This window comes from Salvelinus sp. IW2-2015, linkage group LG28 (genome assembly GCF_002910315.2).
Source record: "Salvelinus sp. IW2-2015 linkage group LG28, ASM291031v2, whole genome shotgun sequence".
Classification (NCBI taxonomy): domain Eukaryota; kingdom Metazoa; phylum Chordata; class Actinopteri; order Salmoniformes; family Salmonidae; genus Salvelinus; species Salvelinus sp. IW2-2015.
The window spans coordinates 29,482,678-29,505,604 of NC_036868.1; the positions used below are offsets into that span (position 1 = coordinate 29,482,678).

Consider the following 22,927-nt stretch of genomic DNA (forward strand, 5'->3'; position numbering starts at 1 on the left):
GGAGGCTCTACTAAATATTGATGTGATTTTTCTATTGGGGTGCCCAAATTTATGCACCTGTCCGCATCCTCCTCCTGTGCAGATTAGTGGAGATACCATCAGCCTGGCTTAGCATTGMTGATGCTCCCCCTCCGTGATTATAGAGCCATTCTGCAGAGGAGGCTTATGAGGCCTGGGGTCACGTGTTTAAATACATTGAATAGGACCCTCTGTGCATTGGTCAGCGTCACTTAGATCCCTGCCATTTGAAGACCCTCAGCCATTTTGACTTACCATTTTAGTCCATTGGTTATGCCAATAGAACATTTTACAGAACGTAACCATTTGCAGACTTTTATCAGCAAAGTACATGTGCATATTGCACCTTTTCTGTTAATCCAATAAACCTCATTTCACTACTGAAATATTACTGTGTCCATCAGTTATTTGATAGATCAAAATGAAATTGCTGATCCAAACACCCAATTATTTATAAATGGAAATCGTCAGAGGTGCCCAAACCTTTTCATACGACTGTATAACATTAAACATTTTCAAATAGGAGTAGCAAATGTTTATTATTCTTTTTTTAAATTGTACCTTTATTTAACCAGTTAAGCTAGTTGAGAACAAGTTCTCATTTACTACTGCGACCTTGCCAAGATAAAGCAAAGCGACACAAACAAGTTACATGGAATAAACAAGCGTAGTCAATAACACAATAGAAAAAAAGTATATACAGTGTGTGCAAATGACGTAAGGAGGTAAGGCAATAAATTGGCCACAGTAGCAAAGTAATTAAAATTTAGCAGATTAACACAAGTGATAAATGAGCAGATGTGCAAGGAGTGAAACTGGTGTGCAAAAGAGCAGAAAAGTAAGTAAAAACAATATGGGGATGAGGTAGGGTAAATTGGGTGGGCTYTATACCGATGGACTTTGTACAGCTGCAGCGATTGGTTAGCTGATGTTTAAAGTTAGTGAGGGAAATGTAAGTCTCCAGCTTCAGCGATTTTTGCAAATCGTTCCAGTCACTGGCAGCAGAGAACTGGAAGGAAAGGCGGCCAAAGGAGGTGTTGGCTTTGGGGATGACCAGTGAGATATACCTGCTGGAGCGCGTGCTACGGGTGGGTGTTATCGTGACCAGTGAGCTGAGATTATGCTAGGTAAAGCCCCGCCTTGACTTACAGATGACCTGGAGCCAGTGGGTCTGGCAACGAATATGTAGCGAGGGCCAGCTGACTAGAGCATACAGGTCGCAGTGGTGGGTGGTATAAGGGACTTTGGTAACAAAACYGATGGCACTGTGATAGACTGTTCCAGTTTGCTGAGTAGAGTATTGGAAGCTATTTTGTAGATGACATCGCCGAAGTCGGGGATTGGTAGGATAGTCAGTTTTACTAGGGTAAGTTTGGCGGCGTTGGTGAAGGAGGCTTTGTTGCGAAATAGAAAGCCGATTCTAGATTTGATTTTGGGTTGGAAGGAGAGTTTACAGTCTAGCCAGACACAGGTATTTGTAGTTGTCCATGTATTCTAGGTCCGTCCAGAGTAGTGATGCTAGTCGGGCGGGTGGGTGCGAGCAGCGAACGGTTGAAAATCATGCATTCGGTTTTACTAGCGTTTCAGAGCAGTTGGAGGCCACGCAGGGAGTGTTGTATGGCTTTGAAGCTCGTTTGGAGGTTAGTTAAGTGTCCAAAGAAGGGCCAGATGTATACAGAATGGTGTCGTCTGCGTAGAMGTGGATCAGGGAATCACCCGCAGCAAGAGCGACATCGTTGATATGTACAGAGAAAAAAAGTCAGCCTGAGAATTGAACCCTGTGGTTCCCCCATAGAGACTGCCAGAGGTCCCGGACAACAGGCCCTCCGATTTGACACACTGAACTCTGTCTGCAAAGTATTTGGTGAACCAGGCGAGGCAGTCATTTGAGAAACCAAGGCTATTGAGTCTGCCGATAAGAATACGGTGATTGACAGAGTTGAAAGCCTTGGCCAGGTCGATGAAGGCTGCACAGTACTGTCTTTTATCGATGGCGGTTATGAAATCATTTAGTACCATGAGCGTGGCTGAGGTGCACCCATGACCAGCTTGGAAACCGGATTGCACAGCGGAGAAGGTACGGTGGGATTCGAGATGGTCAGTGATCTGTTTATTAATTTGGCTTTCGAAGACTTGAAAGGCAGGGCAGGATGGTTATAGGTCTAACAGTTTGGGTCTAGAGTGTCACCTCCTTTGAAGAGGGGGATGACCGCGGCAGCTTTACAATCCTTAGGGATCTCGGACGGTACGAAAGAGGTTGAACAGACTGGTAATAGGGGTTGCAACAATGGCGGCGGATAATTTTAGAGAGGGTCCAGATTGTCTAGCCCAGCTGATTTGTACGGGTCCAGGTTTTGCAGCTCTTTCAGAACATCTGCGATCTGGATTTGGGTGAAGGAGAAGCTGGGGAGGCTCGGGCAAGTAGCTGCGGAGGGTGCAGAGCTGTTGGTCGAGGTTGGGGTAGCCAGGAGGAAAGCATGACCAGCCATAGAGAAATGCTTATTGAAATMTTCGATTATCATGGATTTATCGGTGGTGACCGTGTTACCTAGCCGCAGTGCAGTGGGTAGCTGGGAGGAGGTGCTCTTGTTCTCCATGGACTTTAGTGTCCCAAAACTTTTTGGAGTTAGAGCTACAGGATGGACATTCCTGTTTGAAAAAACTAGCCTTTGCTTTCCTGACTCAGAGTGTATTGGTTCATGACTTCCCTGAACAGTTGCATATCGCGGGGACTATTCTATGCTATTGCAATCCGCCACAGGATATTTTGTGCTGGTCAAGGGCAGTCAGGTCTGGAGTGAACCAAGGGCAACATCTGTTCTTAGTTCCAAATTTTTTGAAAGGGGCATGCCTATTTAAGATGGCGAGGAAATTACTTTTAAAGAACGACCAGGCTTCCTCAACTGACGGGATGAGGTCAATATCCTTCCAGGGTACCCGGGCCAGGTCGATTAGAAAGGCCTGCTCGCAGAAGTGTTTTAGGGAGCGTTTGACAGTGATGGGGGGTGGTTGTTTGACCGTGGACCCATAGCGGATGCGGGCAATGAGTCAGTGATCGCTGAGATCCTGATTGAAAACAGCAGAGGTGTATTTTGAGGGCAAGTTGGTCAGGATGATATCTATGAGGGTGACCATGTTTACAGATTTAGGGTTGGTCGTTTCCTTGATAATTTGCGTGAGATTGATGGCATCTAGTTTAGATTGTAGGACTGCTGGGGTGTTAAGCATATCCCAGTTTAGGTCACCTAACAGAACGAACTCTGAAGATAGATCAAGGGCAATCAATTCACATATGGTGTCCAGGGCACAGCTGGGAGCTGAGGGGGGTCTATAGCAAGCAGCAACAGTGAGAGACTTATTTCTGGTGAGATTCATTTTTAAAATTAGAAGCGAACTGTTTGGGCATATACCTGGAAAGTTTGACAGAACTTTGCAAGCTATCTCTGCAGTAGATTGCAGCTCCTCCCCCTTTGGCAGTTCTATGTTGATGGAAAATGTTGTTGTTGGGTATGGAAATCTCAGAATTGTGGCCTTCCTAAGCCAGGATTCAGACATCAGGGTTGGCGGAGTGTGCTAAAGCAGTGAATAAAAGAAACTTAGGGAGGAGGCTCCTGATGTTAACATGCATGAAACCAAGGCTTTTTTGATAACAGAAGTCAACAAATGAGAGTGCCTGGGGACACGCAGGGCGTGGGTTAACCGCCACATCACCCAAGGAACAGAGGAGTAGGATGAGGGTACGGCTAAAGGCTAGCAAAACTGGTCATCTAGTGCGTTGGGGACAAAATAAAAGGAGCAGATTTCTGGGCATGGTAGAATAGATTCAGGGCATAATGTGCAGACAGAGGTATGGTGGGGTGCGGGTACAGTAGAGGTAAGCCCAGGCACTGAGTGATGATAAGAGAGGTTGCATCTCTGGATATGCTGGTTATACTGGGTGAGGTCACCGCATGTGTGGGAGGTGGGACAAAGGAGGTATCTGAGGCTGTTACGCACGCCTCTAAGAAGAGGGAACGCAACACCCTGCTACAACTCAACTKCCCGTGAAGTGAAAGAGGTATGGACTGTAGGTGCGAGTAAGGATGACAAAACGGCAGAATGTGGTACCGTTTACAAGGACTTTATTCCTTTACACGGTAATATGGGGAAAAGGGGCTGGACAGAACCAAAGCAAAGAAAGTAAATATCAAAGCTCCCCCTCTCCTATCTAACCTGCCTAACCACTACTTACCTAACTGGTGCACTGACCAAAATACAGGGGGTGGTCCACCCAGATCTTACCTAGTGTGCCTAGACAGTGAATATACTACGGGTATATGTATGCCCGCGGGCCTCTTGCCTAAGCACTCCCTAGGTGCCTTCCCCTTCCCCCCTGGGAACAAATGAAACAGAATATCAAACAATTACTCAAAAACTAAGAAACCAAGGACATCAAATAAGCACTATCTGATAATGCAACAAACACAGTACATACCAAATCGCTTTCTGAGAAACAACCAACACTATTACCCTCAGCTCCCTGAAAAACAACCAACACCGCTCTCAGCAATTGAATTCTCTCTATCACAATCAATCTCTCTGCATTCTCCTCTCTCCTGAACAGAACACTGGCATTTATATAGCTTCAGGAGTCTAATTGGAAACAGCTGCGTCTTGACGAGGTGGCGGGGTCAGCTCCAATTAGCCATGGAGTCAACAAATCAGCTGCTTGGGGAGAATTCAGGAAGCCATCTCCTGAAACACACACTCAAATACAAACTACAACACAGAAACTGGGGAACGTAACAGAGGCATGTACCAGTCGTGCGGACCAGTCGTGGTGGTACGGCTCGGCGCCGTGTTGACGAAGGGACCGGGCCAGATGGCGAAAGAGGAATTGTAGTTGTAGTAATTTCGTTTGCTAGCTGGGAGATGCGCCTGGCTCAGGGCTAGCTTCAGGGCTGGGTCACTCGGTGGCAGCTAGCTAGCTGTGATGATCAGGAGTAATGGTCCAGGGTTTACGGCAGGAAACCGGCGTTGCAGTGGAGAAAAACAGTCCGAGGCTGGCAGGTATTATCCAGGCTAAAAAACGTCTGGTGCCTGTGCAGAGGGTAAAGGCCGCTAGCAGTGGCTAACAATGACTAAATAGCTAGTAGCTAATTAGCTGGTTAGCTTCTGATGGCTAGCTACTGATGAAAGTTTTGGCTATAAGGTCAACAAAAAAAATGCAGATCCGTGTCACATTTCATTTAAAAATGGAAAAAAGATTAAWTTTTCAATGTAAATATATATACAAAAAATACGAACAATACAAAAAGTAATGTCAAGTTGTCTAGGTGTTATAATCATTTCAGCTCTGCCCAAACTTGAAAACGGCTTGCTCAACACGTGAAGGATGCAAAGGGACAACTCAATTCCTTTTTAGTGTTTTATTATGGTTTTGATGCCATTTGTTGAATATGTTGAAACAGTTGATTTGTTGAGTAGTTGAATGACAGAGGAATAAGGAATAGGTTGATAACCTTAAACAGAGAATAAACATGCATAATTTTACACAATAAACAATGCATGACACAGCAACAAAGCATGGCTCTGAATATAGTAAACGTTTAAACAATTCAATCTAGCACTTCAAGCAATTACTTCTGCAGTCAGAAAATATCCACAACAAAAGAAGTCACCACTCCTACCAGAGTTAAACATGTAAATTATGCTAAGCACTGGATGCAACATAATAAATTATTCCAAACATTACATACCAGTTGCGTCTTTAGGGTTGAACAATGAGCTGTTTGTATGTTGAGGACCCAAGCAAAGCTAAGCCCAAACATTTTATACCCATGCTTATCTGCCAGGTGCGCATGTAAAAGTAGTCCCTCCAGAAATCCTGGCTKAATTTTTWAGTTCCACCCGTGTTTTTGGGTTATCTGCCCTCTTGAGGCCTGGAGTTCTTTAAAGGAAGAGCTGCCATTGTGCTCATGTTTTGAGTGTTCTGTTTTTTGACGCAACAGTAAACGAGAGGACAACAAACCACGTCTGCACTGCTACGCCATCTTGAAAAAATGCTAATTCCTGCTCAAATCTAAAGCTCCCGACCTGTTCTTATTTAAGATATATGTGGTTAGTTATCTTATGTGGCAGTGCATTGTGAGGTTCAATGGAGTTTACTACGGTGTTATCAGTCATTCCCTGGCACACAACACATTCACTACTGCTTAATGGAGGTAAGGAATGGGGTGACATTCTTACTTTTCCTTTCTCCTTATCAGAAATATAAGGATTTTTCCAGTGGAGGGTATGTCTTGGGAGATCCTAATTCTGATCCCGGCCCGATTCCAAAATTCACCCAACACCCTCAGAAGGAAGAATGAATTAGTATAAAACAGTAATCAAAGTGTGATTGGGTGTTACCTGTTCTGAATACTTTCTCAGGATTGAAAGCAGACTGTAAGGACTAGATGAAAGGGAATTCAATTGGGTTTACATTTTGGATTTGAATTGAAAAATTAGGCTGCTTTAATCAAAAATTACTACAAAGCATTACTTTATAAACTTACATTCTCAATATTTATATACACTGCTCAAAAAAATTAAGGGAACACTAAAATAACACATCCTAGATCTGAATGAATGAAATATTCTTATTAAATACTTTTCTTTACATAGTTGAATGTGCTGACAACAAAATCAAACAAAAATTATCAATGGAAATCAAATTTATCAACCCATGGAGGTCTGGATTTGGAGTCACACTCAAAATTAAAGTGGAAAACCACACTACAGGCTGATCCAACTTTGATGTAATGTCCTTAAAACAAGTCAAATGAGGCTCAGTAGTGTGTGTCACCTCCACGTGCCTGTATGACCTCCCTACAACGCCTGGGCATGCTCCTGATGAGGTGGCGGATGGTCTCCTGAGGGATCTCCTCCCAGACCTGGACTAAAGCATCCGCCAACTCCTGGACAGTCTGTGGTGCAACGTGGCGTTGGTGGATGGAGCGAGACATGATGTCCCAGATGTGCTCAATTGGATTCAGGTCTGGGGAACGGGCGGGCCAGTCCATAGCATCAATGCCTTCCTCTTGCAGGAACTGCTGACACACTCCAGCCACATGAGGTTTAGCATTGTCATGCATTAGAGGAACCCAGGGCCAACCGCACCAGCATATGGTCTCACAAGGGATCTGAGGATCTCATCTCGGTACCTAATGGCAGTCAGGCTACCTCTGGCGAGCACATGGAGGGCTGTGCGGCCCCCCAAAGAAATGCACCCCACACCATGACTGACCCACCGCCAAACCGGTCATGTGGAGGATGTTGCAGGCAGCAGAACGTTCTCCACGGCGTCTCCAGACTCTGTCACGTCTGTCACATGTGCTCAGTGTGAACCTGCTTTCATCTGTGAAGAGCACAGGGCGCCAGTGGCGAATTTGCCAATCTTGGTGTTCTCTGGCAAATGCCAAACGTCCTGCACGGTGTTGGGCTGTAAGCACAACCCCCACCTGTAGAAGTCGGGCCCTCATACCACCCTCATGGAGTCTGTTCTGACCGTTTGAGCAGACATATGCACATTTGTGGCCTGCTGGAGGTCATTTTGCAGGGCTCTGGCAGTGCTCCTCCTGCTCCTCCTTGCACAAAGGCGGAGGTAGCGTCCTGCTGCGGTTGTTGCCCTCCTACGGCCTCCTCCACGTCTCCTGATGTACTGGCCTGTCTCCTGGTAGCGCCTCCATGCTCTGGACACTACGCTGACAGACACAGCAAACCTTCTTGCCACAGCTCGCATTGATGTGCCATCCTGGATGAGCTGCACTACCTGAGCCACTTGTGTGGTTCTAGACTCCGTCTCATGCTACCACTAGAGTGAAAGCACCACCAGCATTCAAAAGTGACCAAAACATCAGCCAGGAAGCATAGGAACTGAGAAGTGGTCTTGGTCACCACCTGCAGAACCACTCCTTTATTGGGGTGTCTTGCTAATTGCCTATAATTTCCACCTGTTGTCTATTCCATTTGCACAACAGCATGTGAAATTTTTGTCAATCAGTGTTGCTTCCTAAGTGGACAGTTTGATTTACATTTACATTTACATTTAAGTCATTTAGCAGACGCTCTTATCCAGAGCGACTTACAAATTGGTGCATTCACCTTATGATATCCAGTGGAACAACCACTTTACAATAGTGCATCTAACTCTTTTAAGGGGGGGGGGGTTAGAAGGATTACTTTATCCTATCCTAGGTATTCCTTAAAGAGGGGGGTTTCAGGTGTCTCCGGAAGGTGTGTGATTGACTCGCTGACCTGGCGTCGTGAGGGAGTTTGTCCACCATTGGGTGCCAGAGCAGCGAACGTTTTGACTGGGCTGAGCGGGAACTGACTTCCTCAGAGGTAGGGAGGCGAGCAGGCCAGAGGTGATGAACGCAGTGCCCTTGGTTGGGTGTAGGGCCTGATCAGAGCCTGAAGGTACGGAGGTGCCGTTCCCCTCACAGCTCCGTAGGCAAGCACCATGGTTTTGTAGCGGATGCGAGCTTCAACTGGAAGCCAGTGGAGAGAGCGGAGGAGCGGGGTGACGTGAGAGAACTTGGGAAAGTTGAACACCAGACGGGCTGCGGCGTTCCTGGATGAGTTGTAGGGGTTTAATGGCAACAGGCAGGGAGCCCAGCCAACAGCGAGTTGCAGTAATCCAGACGGGAATGACAAGTGCCTGGATTAGGACCTGCGCCGCTTCCTGCGTGAGGCAGGGTCGTACTCTGCGAATGTTGTAGAGCATGAACCTACAGGAACGGGTCACCGCCTTGATGTTAGTTGAGAACGACAGGGTGTTGTCCAGGATCACGCCAAGGTTCTTAGCACTCTGGGAGGAGGACACAATGGAGTTGTCAACCGTGATGGCGAGATCATGGAACGGCAGTCCTTCCCCGGGAGGAAGAGCAGCTCCGTCTTGCCGAGGTTCAGCTTGAGGTGGTGATCCGTCATCCACACTGATATGTCTGCCAGACATGCAGAGATGCGATTCACCACCTGGTTATCAGAGGGGGAAAGGAGAAGATTAATTGTGTGTCGTCTGCATAGCAATGATAGGAGAGACCATGTGAGGATATGACAGAGCCAAGTGACTTGGTGTATAGCGAGAATAGGAGAGGGCCTAGAACAGAGCCCTGGGGGACACCAGTGGTGAGAGCACGTGGTGCGGAGACAGATTCTCGCCACGCCACCTGGTAGGACGACCTGTCAGGTAGGACGCAATCCAAGCGTGGGCCGCGCCGGAGATGCCCAGCTCGGAGAGGGTGGAGAGGAGGATCTGATGGTTCACAGTATCAAAGGCAGCCGATAGGTCTAGAAGGACGAGAGCAGAGGAGAGAGAGTTAGCTTTAGCAGTGCGGAGCGCCTCCGTACACAGAGAAGAGCAGTCTCAGTTGAATGACTAGTCTTGAAACCTGACTGATTTGGATCAAGAAGGTCATTCTGAGAGAGATAGCAGCAGAGCTGGCCAAGGACGGCACGTTCAAGAGTTTTGGAGAGAAAAGAAAGAAGGGATACTGGTCTGTAGTTGTTGACATCGGAGGGATCGAGTGTAGGTTTTTTCAGAAGGGGTGCAACTCTCGCTCTCTTGAAGACGGAAGGGACGTAGCCAGCGGTCAAGGATGAGTTGATGAGCGAGGTGAGGTAAGGGAGAAGGTCTCCGGAAATGGTCTGAGAGAGAGAGGAGGGGATAGGGTCAAGCGGGCAGGTTGTTGGGCGGCCGGCCGTCACAAGACGCGAGATTTCATCTGGAGAGAGAGGGGAGAAAGAGGTCAAAGCACAGGGTAGGGCAGTGTGAGCAGAACCAGCGGTGTCGTTTGACTTAGCAAACGAGGATCGGATGTCGTCGACCTTCTTTTCAAAATGGTTGACGAAGTCATCAGCAGAGAGGGAGGAGGGGAGGAGGGGGAGGGGGGAGGATTCAGGAGGGAGGAGAAGGTGGCAAAGAGCTTCCTAGGGTTAGAGGCAGATGCTTGGAATTTAGAGTGGTAGAAATTGGCTTTAGCAGGCAGAGACAGAAGAGGAGAATGTAGAGAGGAGGGAGTGAAAGGATGCCAGGTCCGCAGGGAGGCGAGTTTTCCTCCATTTCCGCTCGGTGCCCGGAGCCCTGTTCTGTGAGCTCGCAATGAGTCGTCGAGCCACGGAGCAGGAGGGAGGACCGAGCCGGCCTGGAGGATAGGGGACATAGAGAGTCAAAGGATGCAGAAAGGGAGGAGAGGAGGGTTGAGGAGGCAGAATCAGGAAGAAGGTTGGAGAAGGTTTTGAGCAGAGGGAAGAGATGATAGGATGGGAAGAGGAGAGAGTAGCGGGGGAGAGAGAGCGAAGGTTGGGACGGCGCGATACCATCCGAGTAGGGGCATGTGGGAAGTGTTGGATGAGAGCGAGAGGGAAAAGGATACAAGGGTGGTCGGAGACTTGGAGGGGAGTTGCAATGAGATTAGTGGAAGAACAGCATCTAGTAAAGATGAGGTCAAGCGTATTGCCTGCCTTGTGAGTAGGGGTGGAAGGTGAGAGGGTGAGGTCAAAAGAGGAGAGGAGTGGAAAGAAGGAGGCAGAGAGGAATGAGTCAAAGGTAGACGTGGGGAGGTTAAAGTCACCCAGAACTGTGAGAGGTGAGCCATCCTCAGGAAAGGAACTTATCAGGGCGCAAGCTCATTGATGAACTCTCCAAGAACGCTGGAGGCGATAAATGATAAGGATGTTAAGCTTGAAAGGGCTGGTAACTGTGACAGCATGGAATTCAAAGGAGGCGATAGATAGATGGGTCAGGGGAGAAAGAGAGAATGTCCACTTGGGAGAGATGAGGATCCCAGTGCCACCACCCCGCTGACCAGAAGCTCTTTCGGGGTGTGCGAGAACACGTGGGCAGACGAGGAGAGAGCAGTAGGAGTAGCAGTGTTTATCAGTGGTAATCCATGTTTCCGTCAGTGCCAAGAAGTCGAGGGACTGGAGGGAAGCATAGGCTGAGATGAACTCTGCCTTGTTGGCCGCAGATCGGCAGTTCCAGAGGCTGCCTGAGACCTGGAACTCACGTGGGTCGTGCGCGCTGGGACCACCAGGTTAGAGTAGCAGCGGCCACGCGGTGTGAAGCGTTTGTATGGTCTGTGCAGAGAGGAGAGAACAGGGATAGACAGACACATAGTTGACAGGCTACAGAAGAGGCTAACGCTAATGCAAAGGAGATTGAATGACAAGTCTCGAATGTTCAGAAAGTTAAGCTTACGTTGCAAAAAATCTTATTTGACTAAAATGATATAGTACTGCTGGCTGGTGAAATAGGCTAGCTAGCAGTGGCTGCGTTGTTGACTTTGTTTGAAAGTGTAGCTGGCTAGGTAACCTCTAACTGGCTAGGTAACCTCGACAATTACTCTAGACTACACAATTATCTTGGATACAAAGACGGCTATGTAGCCAGCTAAGATCAACAAAATCAAACTGTTGTACTGTAATGAAATGAAATGTAATACTACCTGTAATACTACCTGTGGAGCAAAGCGGAATGCAACTACTCGCTCCAAACCAAACCGGAAGTGCGTATCGTAGAGGGAGAGGCAATAGAAGTGTTGTTTCTTGTATTATTGTCTTTGTGTCTTTAGAGGACTGCTTCACCTTAATGTCCCCTTTCCCTTTTATTCGTCCTTATTTTGTCCCACTTTGTCCCTTCTTTGTCCCTTCTTCTCTTCTGCCAACTAGACACTCCTTGTTAGCTAGCTAGCTTCTTTCAGGAATGTCCCTAGCAACTGCCTAGCAACAGGTAAACAACTTAGCTAGCTAAGAAAACGGTATAATTTTATGAAAAATTGTTACTTTTTCAAAAGCCTTTCTTCTTTGTTTGCTGCTTGTTTGGTCTCCTATTCAGTTTGCAGTTTTCTTTTGATTTTTTTTTCAATGTACTTTACTCTAAAAAAACATTTAAATTTCAATATTTGTAGGAGCTCATCTTTTCAGCTGCTGCTGCTTAATTTGGAACTCCGGAACACCCAGATTTCACAGAAGTGTGATTGACTTGGAGTTACATTGTGTTGTTTAAGTGTTCCCTTTATTTTTTTGAGCAGTGTATTTGAATGAGCTGACTTGGTTTGGGTGTGGGTATTCAGAGAAGAATGTTGATCTCTCATGCACTCTCATGCATATTGCAAAACATAAAAGGACTGCAGTTCATAACATGGATTTAAACAGTAATTGTGCTAAAAGGTTGTCAGCAAAAAAGCCTGAAGGTCCGTACTTCATAAACATTTGGTTGAGATCCTCATTCAGTCCATTAGGAGGGCATGACAACTCAATGGAACCTCCGTAGTATTCACAATATACAACATAATAACGCTGGCTATAGCTACGTATATCAGGGCTTGGTCAGAGTTAACTGATTCCAGATCTGTTGGTTTCCACCCTAATTGTTAAGGTTAGGGTTTGGTCTGGGTAAACTCAACCAATATGAGATCTGCTGTCCCCTGTCTGTAAGGGAGTTTTGACCGTGCAGTGGAGGAGTGGAGACAGTTCCACTGTGACCTGAACAACCTAAGTCAGTGGATGACCGACACGGAACAGGTCCTCACTAAGGGAAAAGGACCTGATGTACAACTGCACCCGGTACACACCAGGAGGTCAGGGAGTGTGTGTTTCTGTGTGTGTGTGAGAGTTAATGTTAGAACGTTTGTGTGTGTGTGTGTGTGCGTTTGTGTGTGTGTGTGTGTGTGCTAACTCACCCACTTTAATGATGACCCTGACATTATGCAGAGATAGTATGCAAAATGTTGGATCAACTGTATAAACCTGCATCAGCACAACATGTTTTATTTATGATAAGCACAAGTATTTCTATCATCTGAATACGATAAAACAAATCAGACCAATATGTTTACATTAGCGACTGATGCGGATGGGGGGTTTTGGTGTGAGAAAATGTATGTTTTTGAATATGAAAAATATGCCTTCTCTCCTTAATTATTTAGCACTTTTCATGCTCTGTCGTTCATTATATTCCTGCAGAGAGGAGAGAGAAAGAGAGAGAGTTTTCTAATGTGTATTGTTTGCAATACTAAAGAGTACCAGGCTTTCCCCTGAGGAGAAGAGCTGTTTGAAAGCCAGGCATTGACACCCACATAATTAAATAGAACAATACTATTAGTATTAAATAGTATCTTTATGTTTACACCACTCACATCATCAGAATTATTATTAGAATGTGGAGCAGCCAGCACTAGTTACCATAGAGTACAATCTATCCAATACCTATGGTTGCAATCCATTATTCATAGCAGCTCATTTCCAATTTATTTATTTTACCTTTATTTGACTAGGCAAGTCAGTTAAGAACAAATTCTTATTTACAATGACGGCCTAGGAACAGTGGGTTAACTGCCTTTTTCAGATGTTGACCTTGTCAGCTTAGGGATTCGATCTAGCAACCTTTCAGTTACTGGCCCAACGCTCTAACCACTAGGCTTCCTGCCGCCCCCAATTGACTCATTCTGTTGATTAATACAACTTTGATTTCTTGTTTTATATTGATCTGTAAGCCCCTCTCTCTKTTTGGAGCTGGAGGAGGGCCTAGCCAGTCACCAGCCTGTCCTGGCCGCGTTGACCCAGACAGGTGAGAGGATCATCGGGKAGCTGTCAGCCCCTGACGGGCCCCTGCTGGAYAACYAGCTGGAGGCCCTGGGGCAGCGCTGTAGGGCCGTGCACAGAAAGGTGCTGGACAGACAGCACAGGTAACCATGGAGATGAACACCATGGAAACTAAGCATAGTCGCCATAGAAATAGGACAACTTGTTAGGAGTGATAAGAATGTCATTTTGGACCCCAAAAATAGTTTACAGTGGAAAAAATAATGTTTAGAAATTGGATTATGTTTATATGAGCAGGATAAACTCTTGCAGATATGTATCGAAACGTATGAATATTTGCTGCATCAATGTCCTAAGCGGTGATGATATCAGCATGACAGATCAGCATACAAATGTAATATAAATGTTAGGATTTGGCCTACACACGGCAGCTGTAGGGAAATTGAGATCTTAATGTGTGTGTGTGTGTGTCTGTGTCTGTGCGGCTTGCGCCTGTTTATCTGTGTATGTGTGTGTGTGTGTGTTTGTCTGTAGGCTGACTGGAAGTGACCCTGCCCTATTAGAGCTYGTGACACGTAGTGGAGACCTGGCTRTGTGGCTGGAGCAGGCTGAATGTGCTGTGAGCCCTCTGCCCGTCACTGCCACCAACAGCAACCTCAAAGAACTTAAGGTAAGGCTTAGAGTCAGGACATGTTGCCCCCCCTAACCCTCACCTTGACCTACCCTTTCATTTACCCCATAATTCTCCCCTCATCCATCCCTCACATCTTTCAACCCTCTTCACCCCTTTGTCACCTATCTCTCTAGACATCTATCTCTCTAGGCTGAAGAGATGGACGCCCAGAATGAGTGTCTTGMTTGGCTGAACAAGAACGTCCCCCAGATTCTGGCCAATCAGAGRGTGAGTCATCAGGAGWGAGACWAGCACATGAGCTAACTCAGGACCGTCAATCGCAACTGGAACAAGGTGAGAATAACCTCTTGAACCTATGTTTCCTAATGAACATAATGCAACTCAGTAGCCTAAACATCAACTGGAAAAAAGGAAGGGTAACACTTAAAGAGTAACAGTGGAGATGAACTATCTCCCTTCATCTCTCCATTCCTTGTCCCCTCTCCCTCTCCCTCTCCCTCTCCCTCTCCCTCTCCCTCTCTGTCTGTCTGTCTGTCTGTCTGTCTGTCTGTCTGTCTGTCTGTCTGTCTGTCTGTCTGTCTGTCTGTCTGTCTGTCTGTCTGTCTGTCTGTCTGTCTGTCTGTCTCTGTCTGTCTCTGTCTGTCTCTGTCTGTCTGTCTGTCTGTCTGTCTGTCTGTCTGTCTGTCTCTCTCTCTGTCTCTCTCTCTCTTTCTCTTTGTCTCTCTCTCTCTTTCTGTCTCTTTCTGTCCCTCTCTCACTCTCCTCTCCCCATGTCCTGCAGGTGACTCATGAGTTGTTAGATAAAGTAGGGGAGGTGGAGGGGAACCTCCAGAGTCACGGTCAGTTCCAGGACAAGATGAACAGAATGACCGACTGCATCCAGGTCACACACCAGACCCTCAGTGGGAGAGAGGTCAGCCCTGCAGAGAGCCAGGTAATGCGTGTGCACACACACACACACACACACACACAGCGCTATGGCTAACTACGCTAAACTGAAGATGCTTTGGCAGACCTTTACATATATATTTTTTTATTGTAGTCTATGTTCAACCATAACTCTCTGTTTAAATTAAGACATTCAGGCACTCAGTTTCGATGGGCCCGTCGGAAGTACAGATGGCCAGTCTGATGAGTGAGGACCCCCACCACCACCCCTTGCAGTCCAGAGCTGGTGGCCCCCACAGACCTGAACAAGACGGCCACAGAGCTGGCTGACTGGCTGCTGCTCATCACCCGGATGCATAAGTCCAGCATCGTCACTGTAGGGGACACAGACGAGATACGCACTACCATGGGGCGCTTGCATGTACGTGTGTATGGGGACTGGTGGAGTGTACTGGGTGATGGCTTTAGTCAGCCATAATTTGTGTGGGTACCTGTGGCATGTAACTGATCGTGACCGTTAGGTCTCTGTGTGTGAAGGTATACATGTGTATCATATACTGTACCTGTGGCATGTAACTTATCGTGACCGTTAGGTCACTGTGTCTGAAGGTATACATGTGTATCATATACTGTACCTGTGGCATGTAACTTATCGTGACCGTTAGGTCACTGTGTGTGAAGGTATACATGTGTATCATATACTGTGCCTGTGAAACGTGTTAGTAATAGTAAATGCAGCTGTGTTTGTGATTACTGCAATATGTTCATGTAAAAGGGATTTTATAAATCCAATTGACGGATGGATTGGTTGGGTATTCTGCTCAGGTGACGAAGAGTGACCTGGAGCTGCGTCACCCCCAGCTGGAGAACATCTTCACTCTGGCCCAGAACACCAAGAACAAGACCTCCAACTCGAATACCTCTGTCACTGAGAAACGCATCTATGCTCACAGAGCCAGTAAAGCAGGAACATAATGTACTGCGTCATACCTAGAGAGAAAAGTGTGAATATACCTTAAGAGAAATGCATTTGGATACACAAAATCACATAAACAGTTTCGGTTTCTGTAGAAATATGATTGTCCCAAGTGCAGTTTAGCCTTCGCACAAGGTCATCCACACCTACTTTTTTCCTTTCTCTCTCTGCAGTGGAGAAAGGGCATAGTCAATGGGACAACACTCAGCAAGGTGTGGAGGCGCGGCTCCAACAGCTGGATAACATGATTGGCCACAGCGATCAGTGGGAGAAGCAGAGACAGGAACTGAATGTTCTGATTGGTCAGAGCGAGGGGCACCTGCACAACCTTCACCGCTCCAGGGAACCCCTGACCATACAGCTCAGTGACAACAAGGTGAGAGATACAGCGACCCTTCCCCTTTGACCTTTGGACTACTGATACTCGGCCCCATTAGCCAGATGGGTGGYATAGCTTTTAATCAATGATAAAGGGAAAGATTTTTGTAATTATGTTCATGGTTAAGGTTAGGATTGGGAACTGTGACTTGAAACAGCGAATGGCAAGTATTTTTTTGTGTGTTTGCATCTTAGCCCAATAGATAACACACGTGTACCATTCATCATGCGTTTTAGTATTCCAGTGTATCGTGCTGATTATGACAAGGAGTATATGCAGATGAGAGGTCTCACTGTTGGTTAGTCACGATTATTATTGATAGTGTTGATGAATGCTGATCAAACATGCCTTGCAGGTAAATAATGGTAAGCATATGAGCCGTCACCTATGGGGATTGCTGTGGACTTTCTTTTCAATTGTTGCCCAATGCAATGCCAATTTCAAACAGTAGAGGGCATCTGTGTCTAATTCACTGTTGTACTGTAGTTACAATGCCATAGCACAGGTACTGATAGCTGTTCTGACAATTATGTATTTAATTAAATAGGTTAGCATACCTTTAAGTTAAAACAAAGTGAGATCCTGAGGGAACCATGATTATTACTGTGAGATTAAATGGGAAGTGACAAGGATATGAAAGAAGTGAAATAGTTTAGTCCGTGAGGAGTAGGTTGTTGTCATTAATTGTTGTTTGTTTTTTTCTCCAGGTGTTCTTGCAAGACCTTGGAAGAGGTCAGGGTACCGTGGCAACCTTTTAACGAGCTGTCCAATCAYCTCCTGCGAGAGTATTCCGCTGACGACACAAGGAGGATCAAAGATGTCACAGAGAAAAACAACATAGCCTGGAACGGCATCAACAAGAGGTGGACGCACACATACAGACACACACGCACGTATACGCACACACTTGTCAAGTCTCCCCTATTATAATGTCCTGAGCTACTTGAATCCTTGACTCAGCTATTTCATTCAACGATGGACCTCCAACCAAACCAATGCTTGTTCATTTGTCATTACATTGATTATTAATTGTCATATTGATGTTGATTGATTGACAGAGCTAGTGACCACCAGGCCAAGCTGGACAGTGTTCTGAATGCTCTGCAGATGTCACTCAGCGAGCTGGAGGCCTTCCTTAAGTAGCTGTAAGAGGCCGAGACTACCGTCAACGTCCTGGCTGACGTCTCCCAGTTGGAGGAGCTATCCCAGGACTCTGCCCACGTCAAGAAGCTGAGAGGGCAACTGGAGGTAGACCACGGCCCTTTGATCTGCTGATTGTTTGTGTCGGTGTGTTTTGGGGTTATGTGTGCGTGTTTTAAAAGTTGTAAGGTGACAGAAAATAAAGGGAACTGGGATGTAGCGGTATATGGTTTAGATGAGGGGCTYAAACACAGAGGTTTCATCTGTTCACAGATTAAATACTATAGACTCCTACAGAAATGTGATTTCATTCAGCTACCATTGAGATGTGCTTTTTCATTGTGTTTTTCTAGGTTAGTCTCACTTGAAGGCGCATTGATGCTCTAAAAACAGCCTGGTCATACATGGTCTCCTACGTGGGCTCTTTTCTCCATCTCTGCTTCCACCAATAGGACGCCCACGTCGTTGTCATTTCAAATGGAGTTTTCTGGAAATTGTTTTTTTTTCTCCATTCTACCCTCTACCCCTTCTTATCCTCTCTCCCCCTTCTCCTCCTTCCGGTGGTGTGAAGTAAATGTTTTCAAGTACTACTTAAGTCGTTTTTTGGGGTATCTGTACTTTACTATTTATATTTTGGATAACTTTTACTTCACTACATTCCTAAAGACAATTCTGTACTTTTTACTCCATACATTTTCCATGACACCCAAAAGTACTCGTTACCTTGTACTCGTTACCTTTCACACGCTTATCAAGAGAACATCCCTGGTCATCTCTACTGCCGCTGATCTGGCGGACTCACTAAACACAAATGCTTTGTTTCTGAATGATGTCTGAGTGTTGGAGTTTTACCCTGGCTATCCGTAAATTAAAAAACATGAACGATTGTGCCATCTGGTTTGCTTAATATAAGGATTATTATAATTTTTTTCCTCCCCAATTTTGTGATATCCAATTATCCCATCGCTGCAACTCCCGTACAGACTCGGGAGAGGCGAAGGTTGAGAGCCATGCGTCCTCCGAAACACGACCCTGCCAAGCCGCACTGCTTCTTGACACACTGCTCACTTAACCCGGAAGTCAGCCGCACCAATGTGTCGGAGGAAACACCATACAACTGGCGACCGAGGTCAGAGCGCGACGGGTCAAGGACATCCCGGCCAAACCCTCTCCTAATCCGGATGATGCTGAGGCAGGTAGCCTAGTGGTTAGAGCATTGGGCCAGTGACCGAAAGTTTGCTGTATCGAATCCCCGAGGTGACAAATTAAAAATCTGTCATTCTGCCCCTGAGCAAGGCAGTTAACCCACTGTTCCCCGGGCGCTGAAGACGTGGATGTCAATTAAGGCAGCCCTCCGCACCTCTCTGATTCAGAGGGGTTGGGTTAAATGTGGAAGACACATTTCAGTTGAATGCATTCAGTTGTACAATTGACTAGGTATCCCCCTTTCCCCAATTGTGCGCCGCCTCATGGGGCGGCCGGCTGGGACACAGCCTGGGATCTAATATAAGGAATTTGAAATGATTTATACTTTTACTTTTGATACTTAAGTACATTTTTGCAATTAGATTAACTTTTGATACCTAAGTATATTTAAAACCAAATACTTTTAGACTTTTACTTAAGTAATATTTTATTGGGTGACTTTCACTTTTGCTTGAGTTATTCCTACTTTTACTCAAGTGTGACAATTGGATACTATTTTCACCACTGCCTCCTTCTCGCTTATTTCTCTCTCTGGCTCTGTGTCTCAACTTGGGGTAAGATTGATGGACTGCGCTCAGTACTAAAGGGAAACTGGATTAATGAAATAGAATGAACGAGAAAGGGGAATGAGAAAAGAGAGGGACATTGTAATGAGAGGAGGGAGTAGGACAGATTGAAGGTGGTCAGTGAGATGGGTCGAGAGAAACCTGGAACCTTCCGTCATTCAACAGTGACTCGTCTGTCACCAATCAATGTCAAGTCGGTCACCTTACCTGTGTCTCTTATGGAGAGGTTCAATATAACTACAAGTCACATTCTTTCTTAGGATAATAATTGCTCCTTAGAAGTTTGGTCTTCGAGAGGAGCCATAGAAAGACGAAGCACCTTATTATTGCAAGAGAAAAAATGGCATAACATTTTTAGGGGAACCTTATCACAAATTGTCTTGCAGTAGGAGATTGTTTGAGGTGAAAGAAGTAGATGGTTATCTTTGTGTGGTTATCTTTCTGTGCTAGCCTGTTTCCCTACGCTGGTATAGTGCCATATTGTGTTATACCATGCTAGCCTGTTTCACTCCATGTTCTGCTGCAGTGACTTCATGTGAAGCCAGCATGCCGCCTGTTTGCTATTAGTCACTGTCACACAGGAGCACAGGGACACGCACAGCACAGAGAGAGAGGGCAGAGTGCAACACACACACACACACATACACATACACATACACACAGTACCAGTAAAAAGTTTGGGCACACGTACTCGTTCAAGTTTTTTTTTCTAAATTGTAGAATAATAGTGAATACAACATTATGAAATAACACATATGGAATCATGTAGCAATCAAAGAAGTGTTAAACAAATCTAAATATATTTGAGATTCTTCAAAGTAGCCACCCTTTACCTTGATGACAGCTTTGCACACTCTTGGCATTCTCTCAACCAGCTTTACCTGGAATGCTTTTCCAACAGTCTTGAAGGGGTTCCCACATATGCTGAGCACTTGGACCGCAGAGTGAAGGAAACGCTGCAAACAACTCATCCCAAACCAGGGTGATTGTGGAGGCCAGGTCATCTGATGCTGCACTCCATCACTCTCCTCCTTGATTGTTCCACTAAGCGCAAACCAGATGGGATGGCGTATCGCTGCAGAATACTGTGGTAGCCATGCTGGTTAAGTGTGCCTTGAATTCTAAATAAATCAGACGGTGTCACCAGCAAAGCACCCCCACACCATCACACCTCCTCCATGCTTTAACGTCCATTACTCGTATTTCTGAGGCTGGTAACTTGATGGTTTTTGCGACTGACCTTCGTGTCTTATTGAAAGGATGAATTGTCATTACTCTTTGCTTATTTGAGCTGTTCTTGCTGCAATATGGACTTGGTATTTTTAGCAAATAAGGCTATCTTCTGTATACTACCCCTACCTTGTCACAACACAACTGATTGGTTCAAATGCATTAAGAAGGAAAGAAATTCCACCACTTAACTTTTAATAAGGCACAGCTTGCATTCCAGATGACTACCTCATGAAGCTGTCATAAAGGCAAAGGCTGGCTACTTTGAAGAATCTCAAATATTACATATTTTTTTATTTGACTTTCTTGGTTACTACATGATTCCATATGTGTTATTTCATAGTTTTGATGTCTTCACTATTATTATTCAATGTAAAAATAAAGAAAAACCCTTGAAAGAGTATGTGTGTCCAAACTTTTTACTGGTAGTATATATATATATATATATACACACACACACACACACCAGAGTCCGGGATGGCAAAGGGTGTAGTAATGCTAGACAGACAGGGCAAAGGGCACACTGTGGGAAGGAAGTTAGCCTACGTGTAGCTCAGATGTTTCCACCTTGATATGGACTATGTGTACAAAATGCTTAATTGGCTCATTGTGTTATATACAGTACCAGTCAAAAGTTTGGACACACCTACTCAATGGGGTGGAGGGTAAGTTGAGGCACAGGGACAGGGTATTAAGCCACCTACAAATTGCTGTACTGAATTAAATACTACCACTACCTTGTTAAAACCATGTCTATCTTTATTTCCCAAACATAATTAAACACAATCACCATAGCTTTTTTTTGTCTTGTAATCGTTTTAGGCATTTTTTAACACAGGCTTAACACCTAACAAACACTTTGTACTTTTTTTAAACACTTTGAACATGCCCATTATGGGGTATGTGTGTAGATTGATGAGAATTATTTTAAATAATATTTTCATTCATTTTAGAATTAGGCTGTAACGTAACAGAATGTGGAAAAAGTCAAGGGGTCTGAATACTTTCCGAATGCACTGTGTGTGTGTGTGTTCCAGTCTATATAACAAGGCATATCTGTACAGAAAACACAGTACGGATTTTGCCCTGCTCAAACATTACCTTTCATTCTGCACTACATTGGAGTCGCAAGCCAAACATAGCTGTCAGTGCAGGTGAACATGATGCTAGTTCCCAAGGGGGTTCATATATGCTAATGCTAACGGTCTTATTAGAAACTTAGTGCCGTCAGTGGAATAACTGGCCTAGCTAACGGTATTCCCTTCTGTAATTACCTTAGGAGAATCAATACTGTGTGGGATGAGTGAATAAACGTATGGCAGGCTCACCCCAATTTCAGATCTGGCTATGTAAAGCTCTTCACAAAGCACTCACTGATCATGTCGCTTTCTCACATGTTTAACTGAGCGTGAGTGTGTCTTTGTGTGCATGATGTATGTGTATGTAAGTCATGGGGAACTGAGATGAGGCAGTCCTGGTGTCAGAGTGTTTTGTCTGTCGCGCTGGGGGAGTCCTTAGGTGAAGACACACGGGTTCAGATCGTGAGTGCAGGAGAAAGTAATGTTTCTGAATCTATTAACACAGAAAATGACAGATGCTCCTACTGCATTCATTCCTTTCCACATGTCTTTTGTTTATCTTTCATTCTCTATCCCTTACTTTTTTTCTTTATATTCCCTCTTTCATGCACTCACCAACTGTAATTTCATGCACTCACCCTTTTATCTGCTTCTGTCTTCCCTTCTCTCTCTCTCGGTTTTTAATTCTCTCCTTCCTTCCCTGTTCCCATATCAGACTGCTCTCTCATCCCTCTGTATCTGTGTCAGAGCATATCATTACGTCTGGGACACCACACACACACTGCTGCCCCCGCTGTGTGCGAGCTGCACGCTGTGCATCTCCCTGGTGCTCGCTCTCTCTACCCTGCTCTCTCTCTCTCTCTCTCTCTCTTACTCACACTCTTCTTCTCCCTCTCTTCCACTCTCTCCCTCCAGCCCAGTCAGCCGTCCGCTCTGGCTGGTGTAGTGTCATTCCCTCCCTACAGCTGAGGGAGCTTCTGTCTTCTGTTAACCCAGCGCTCCTTATCCCCCCCTCTCTCTCACCCTCTCTCTCTCTCTGTGTTGTCCGCTCGGAGGGCTTTCCGCGGAGCGCCACAGTCTTTATCCCACTCCCGTCTCTGGCTTTACAGTGAGCCGTGATCGGCTGCTTCAGAGCAACTTCTGCCTCCCTCGCTCATCCTTCTTCTCTTGGTTTGCTATGTCGGCAGATTTTTCTCTTTCGCTTTTCTTTTTCTTCTTTGACCCCTGGCTTCTAAAGGGGTAACC

The 22,927-nt window shown here is 45.6% G+C and overlaps 1 pseudogene; it reads left to right on the plus strand.

Moving 5' to 3' along the window:
* The window catches only part of LOC111954591 (utrophin-like), a 241,603-nt pseudogene that overhangs the window by 23,539 nt on the left and 195,137 nt on the right, over window positions 1–22,927 (plus strand).